A 6,000-nucleotide genomic window follows, 5' to 3' on the forward strand; every position below is an offset into this window, starting at 1 on the left:
TAAAAAATGTATAGTTGTAATTGCCATTTTGCCTTTGTGAGTTTCTTGAACTTCTTGATATACGCAATTGATCGACTTAATCAATAAGAATCGACATATAGCTATTTTTTTTAAATTATCATCTGTTTATTTCGTAAATAATTTGCTTTACACCAAAAAGTAATGAATGTGATTCACAATTAATGCCTTTAAAACAAAGTTATATGTAAAAGTATTAATGTATATTATATAACACAGTTCATTCTAAATCGGTTTCTGAAAATGTTTTGTATTTAATAGTCGACACCCACACTGTGATCAGTGCAAAATACAGAACGGTATATATTTATACGGTGGTAAGAGCGCTACTACTCAGAATTTCAAACTTTAATCATTTTTTTTATTAGATTAAATCATATATAATATGTATGCTCGTGTTAACCAAAGAAGTAATATTTGGTAATAGGCTTTTCAATATTGTGAAATAAATTCACTCCTTATATTCCAAATTTAGGTAGCACAACTTACTCCGTGATATACGAATATAATCGTTGTGGCTCGACTCCGACGACATAAAACATTTATGTGGTTAAATGAGTATATTGCACTTCATTTATTTTCTTTGCATTTCATTATTTCAATATAAATAACGCAAAATGTTACTGAATTAATTTTCAAATATTCACAGTAAGCTCCAAGAGAAAATATAAAACAAATATTATGGTTATTTATACTACCATAATCTGCTTTTGAATATGTTTAATAAACTATCATATTATTGCAAGTTTATATATTCAACTATGCAAAAGAGCTATAATATTATAGCTAACTTTCCGAATGAGAAATTTATTTTTTGACAAAAAAATCCGACTTGCTAATTTTATGTTATCAAAATATTCTCAATCGATTAAGATCAAATTATTCTCAATCAATTATCAAAATATTCTCAATCGATTAAGATCAAATTTGGAAAATGTGTGTGTGTATGCAAGCCGATTTTTCAAAAACGTATCACTAAACATCCAAATAGTTCAAAAATATAACCATAACCGATGAGATCCACACACACTATGAAAGTTGAACAATAGCATTTATAATTATTGAATTTAAATGCATCGCCAATAATAATAGTAGAAGAGCCAGTGAACTATTTGACTAACCTGTTTTCACAAAGCCAGAAATTTTTTTAATGATATTTTATTATCGGCCCATTAAGAAAGTACCATTCTGGCAGTCATTCCGCGGTTGCGTCATCATCCCTTCAATTTGTGAAAATGTAAAAAAAACTGTTTTTATAACTTGCTCGCACAAGGCTCAAATTTTGAGGGTGTCTTCTTTTAACTGTTCAGAAAGCATATGTAAAAAGCCAGCCCATTCTGACGGTTGCAAGGGTCTGCCAGACGAGTACATAATAGTCACGACGCGCAAGGGTGTGGGCGCATTGCCATACAAAATTGACTAATACCCTTGTATTTGAATAATTAATACGCCATTTTAAAGGTCATTTTGAAAACATCCGTTATACCAAACTTCAACTTTGTATCTCACCTTATGGCCGAGATCTCACCAAAGTGGCCCCTTTTTCAAACTCAATTTTTGGCGTAACCATAAAAGATATCGAAAAAAAAATTACGTGATTCTACTCATATTGGCTTAAATCACATAATGTATAGTAATATATGCTAAATAATCCTTTATTATTAGCTAAAAAGGATAAAATAATTTTTCAATTAATGTTTTCGGATAGTGTGTTTTGTTTAATTACTTTATTATTAGTGTTATTTAAAAGCTTATTGTTTTCTCTTTTAGTACTGCAAATATGGTTTAAATCAAATTTGTGGAACACATTGAAAAATTGAAGAAACCAGAACCAGTACACCCGCGCGTAACGCTAATAGTAGCCCGCATAGAATTCGTTCGGTCGGATAAGCGATGCGTTACGCGCGGGTGTACTGGTTCTGGTTTCTTCAATTTTTCAATGTGTTCCACAAATTTGATTTAAACCATATTTGCAGTACTAAAAGAGAAAACAATAAGCTTTTAAATAACACTAATAATAAAGTAATTAAACAAAACACACTATCCGAAAACATTAATTGAAAAATTATTTTATCCTTTTTAGCTAATAATAAAGGATTATTTAGCATATATTACTATACATTATGTGATTTAAGCCAATATGAGTAGAATCACGTAATTTTTTTTTCGATATCTTTTATGGTTACGCCAAAAATTGAGTTTGAAAAAGGGGCCACTTTGGCATATTTTCAATGATATCTCGGCCATAAGGTGAGATACAAAGTTGAAGTTTGGTATAACGGATGTTTTCAAAATGACCTTTAAAATGGCGTATTAATTATTCAAATACAAGGGTATTAGTCAATTTTGTATGGCAATGCGCCCACACCCTTGCGCGTCGTGACTATTATGTACTCGTCTGGCAGACCCTTGCAACCGTCAGAATGGGCTGGCTTTTTACATATGCTTTCTGAACAGTTAAAAGAAGACACCCTCAAAATTTGAGCCTTGTGCGAGCAAGTTATAAAAACAGTTTTTTTTACATTTTCACAAATTGAAGGGATGATGACGCAACCGCAGAATGACTGCCAGAATGGTACTTTCTTAATGGGCCAATAATAAAATATCATTAAAAAAATTTCTGGCTTTGTGAAAACAGGTTAGTCAAATAGTTCACTGGCTCTTAGACTATAACTAATGATTAAAAACCTGAATTTAATGAAATTCATTTGAATTCTTTTTTGAAGTGAAGCAAGTAGATGATATCATAGATAAATACAGATAAATAAAAAAACATCAGTATATGCTGCAAAATTTTAAAGAATCATCAATAAAATTACTGCGATCAACTTTACTATTAGAAAAGTAATAAATTTTGATAACCTTTATAATCCAATATTACATTTTTCTGTCAACTTATAAAATCTGTAAAACAACTTGAGCAAAAATGAACTTTAATAACCACGTAAAATCGGGCGGACGTTTTTCATGAGAGCCACGGTCATAATTAAAATTACATCACTGACAATGAGTTCATTAAAGGGATTGGAATAATGAAATAAAAACTGTAATAAACTAAGCATCAATATTATAGAATTATATATGAAACTACTTTGCACAATACTTTTAACACTTGTCATTTTATTTCTTATTTCAACAAACAAGAGACTAGTATAACGTAAGACTGCAAACAACTCAGAAGCTCGGCAGTGTGTTGACTTATTTTCCAATAGTTTCAATTTAACACGAAAGACGAACTTTTCGCAGCAAAATCGCTCAAAGCCGCGAATTACTCGAAGATTTTCGCAAATTATTAACTGAAATTATAAACGAACGCTACCGTTGCGAAATCTATTTGTTATGATTAGGATTATCTTTTTTTTAATTTTCATAACGTTGTTGACTTCATTTAAAAAAATATTAGCTCAACGACTTAACTTTGATAAATTGATTATTACAAGATTATTCTCTAAAAAGCTAATTACATATTAATAAACAATATAAATGAACTTATATAAAATGAAATTCAAGTGATATGAAAATTCTCATAATTCATGCAAATATCGAAATTGTTCGAATATAAATAATGTGACAATAGTAAGTAGTTATACGTTTTAACTTGAATAAAAATTGATATAAAACTTTCTATTAAATTTAACAATTAAAACAAACGGTGTAGTAGCACATGTCGATATTTAATGTACTAATATTAGAAATAATTTTTTTTAATTAATATGAAAAGTATTTGACGTGTCGAACTTTTTTTTAATGGTTACTTATATTTATGAAAGATTGTTGCATTGCATGTAGGCCGGTGGAGCGATCTAGTACTTTTCCTTAATTGTAGACAATTTTTTCAAAAGTCGTATGCAACAAGTACGAAAGAAAAGTGAATTGAAAATAATAAATATTTAAATAAAAATTGCGGTGAAAATTGGAATATGTCATACACGAATAACGTGTAACAGTATCACATCTACCTATTTTGTTTTAGAATTTCCCACATTAAAGAATGAAGCTGAATTCGCATAAAATGTCACAAAACGTATGTGACAATGCATGATGTCATGAATAAATATTATTCGTTTTCGTAATAATATTGCAAGAGAGTTGGTGATATTCTTATTTTCTTACAATTGCAAACAAAAAATAATAAATATTTGTTAACAAGACATGAGAAAATATTGCAGAATAGATATAGACTTAAATATGTTTTACTATTCCAAAGAGTGCAAATAAATAATAGCGATTTTCGGCCAAATCAAAGGACTTTTTGAAACTATATTGCAGATCAAATTTATATTTTATCTAAAATTCTCCTAAAATTATTTCCTCAGCATAATAACTAAGGAACTAATCCTCCAATATATTTTGGTTAGATCATAGATAAGGAAATTATGTGTAAAACGCCTGATCGCACAGCGAAAACATAGTTTTTCATTAATAAAATTTCAATTTTGCACATTAAACACTACACAACATTTTAATTTTAGACTAACAAATCTTCTCAAAAAGTTATGAAATTGATTGAAATATATAAAATATTATAAATTATAAATATAGATATGCCTCTCAGTAGACATATGTACTTTATTATTAGTACCAAGTAAATGTATTTGAAATATATTGGAGTAAAATAAAAATATAATTGAAAAAAAAATAAAACTAAAAATAAATAATTACAAATAGAATACATGAAAATGAATGAACATTTTTTTTTTACAAAATTCGAATTTCAATAAATAAGGAATAGGGAACGATGTAAACGAACTGCATCCTTTGTATTATTATCATATTATAAAAACAACATCACAGTGTGTAATAGACGTAGACGTGCATTAATATGCGCTCATCTCAAAAGGAGAGTCGGAACGAGAAAGAAAATTTAGTGACCTACAATCGTTGGTATGACCCCTCGACATGCAATGGTAACATAAAAACTACGTTACTTATTACGTATACTTATTAGCGGAGCGGAAAGGGGATTGATCTGGTTTATTATCCGACATGTATTAGAAAGCGTGTTTTTATTAATAATAGTTCAAATTCGATATCTACCTCTAGGGCATGAGCCATAAAATGGTAAAAGAATTATGGCATATCAATAAAATCAATAATATAGAATATCATAAAGTAATAAACTAGAGTTCAGATAAATTCACAAATTTACTATAGTTTCTTATTTCTATATATTGACCCCCCTTGGCCATTGGAAACGATATATATATATATATATATATATATATATATATATATATATATATATATATATATATACTATTTTAAAACGATATGAACGAGGATTCTGTAACAGCAAACATTAATACTGTATCATCGCTTTTATTATAGTTGTAAAATATAAGAAAATTCTGAATTAATTGGGAAAAATCACAGTCATCGTGGACAAATTTGTTGTTCATTATTTATTATTCGATAGCACCTTAATATTCATTTAAAAAATAAAAAAAGTATTAATCATTTCACAGAACTATATAAAAGTGTAATGGAATTCGGTACTTTGTTAAAGCTCAGCGGTATATTTCAAGTTTAGCATTAAAATTTAATTCACTTAAACATTTCATTACTATTAGTTTAACATTGAAATACTAAAACGGCACTGTAGGTCTTTATCTCCGTAGGTTATTTTTGCGGTGAATGGGTGTAGCAGAAAAAAAGAATCTTAAGCAGGGTCAAGAAGTTTAGGGTTCGCTCCATGAATATACCTTCATAAATCAATTGTAGACACATAATCAATAATAAAGAACGAGCAGTGTGTTTGTTCGTGCTACACTAAAATTTATCATTCCTTGGTGTCTTGCATATATTTTTATGATAATATAATTATCAGCTTACGATCTAGCATCATTCATTTCAATACGGATAATGTGTTATTAATATAACAAAACATTATACCTAGCTTTGTTCTTTAATAAATAACTAATAAATTATAAGACCAAAGCCAGAATGGTAATATATATATATATATATATATATATATATATA

The 6,000-nt window shown here is 28.4% G+C and overlaps 1 protein-coding gene across 1 annotated transcript in view; it reads right to left on the reverse strand.

The window, feature by feature from the left end:
* LOC113376469 (stress-activated protein kinase JNK) overlaps nucleotides 1-6,000 on the reverse strand; it is a 255,416-nt gene that overhangs the window by 66,880 nt on the left and 182,536 nt on the right. The window lies entirely within an intron of this gene.

This window comes from Ctenocephalides felis, unplaced genomic scaffold (assembly GCF_003426905.1).
Source record: "Ctenocephalides felis isolate EL2017-DRISC unplaced genomic scaffold, ASM342690v1 CF-g0.4_SCAFFOLD_01886, whole genome shotgun sequence".
In the NCBI taxonomy this organism is placed as follows: domain Eukaryota; kingdom Metazoa; phylum Arthropoda; class Insecta; order Siphonaptera; family Pulicidae; genus Ctenocephalides; species Ctenocephalides felis.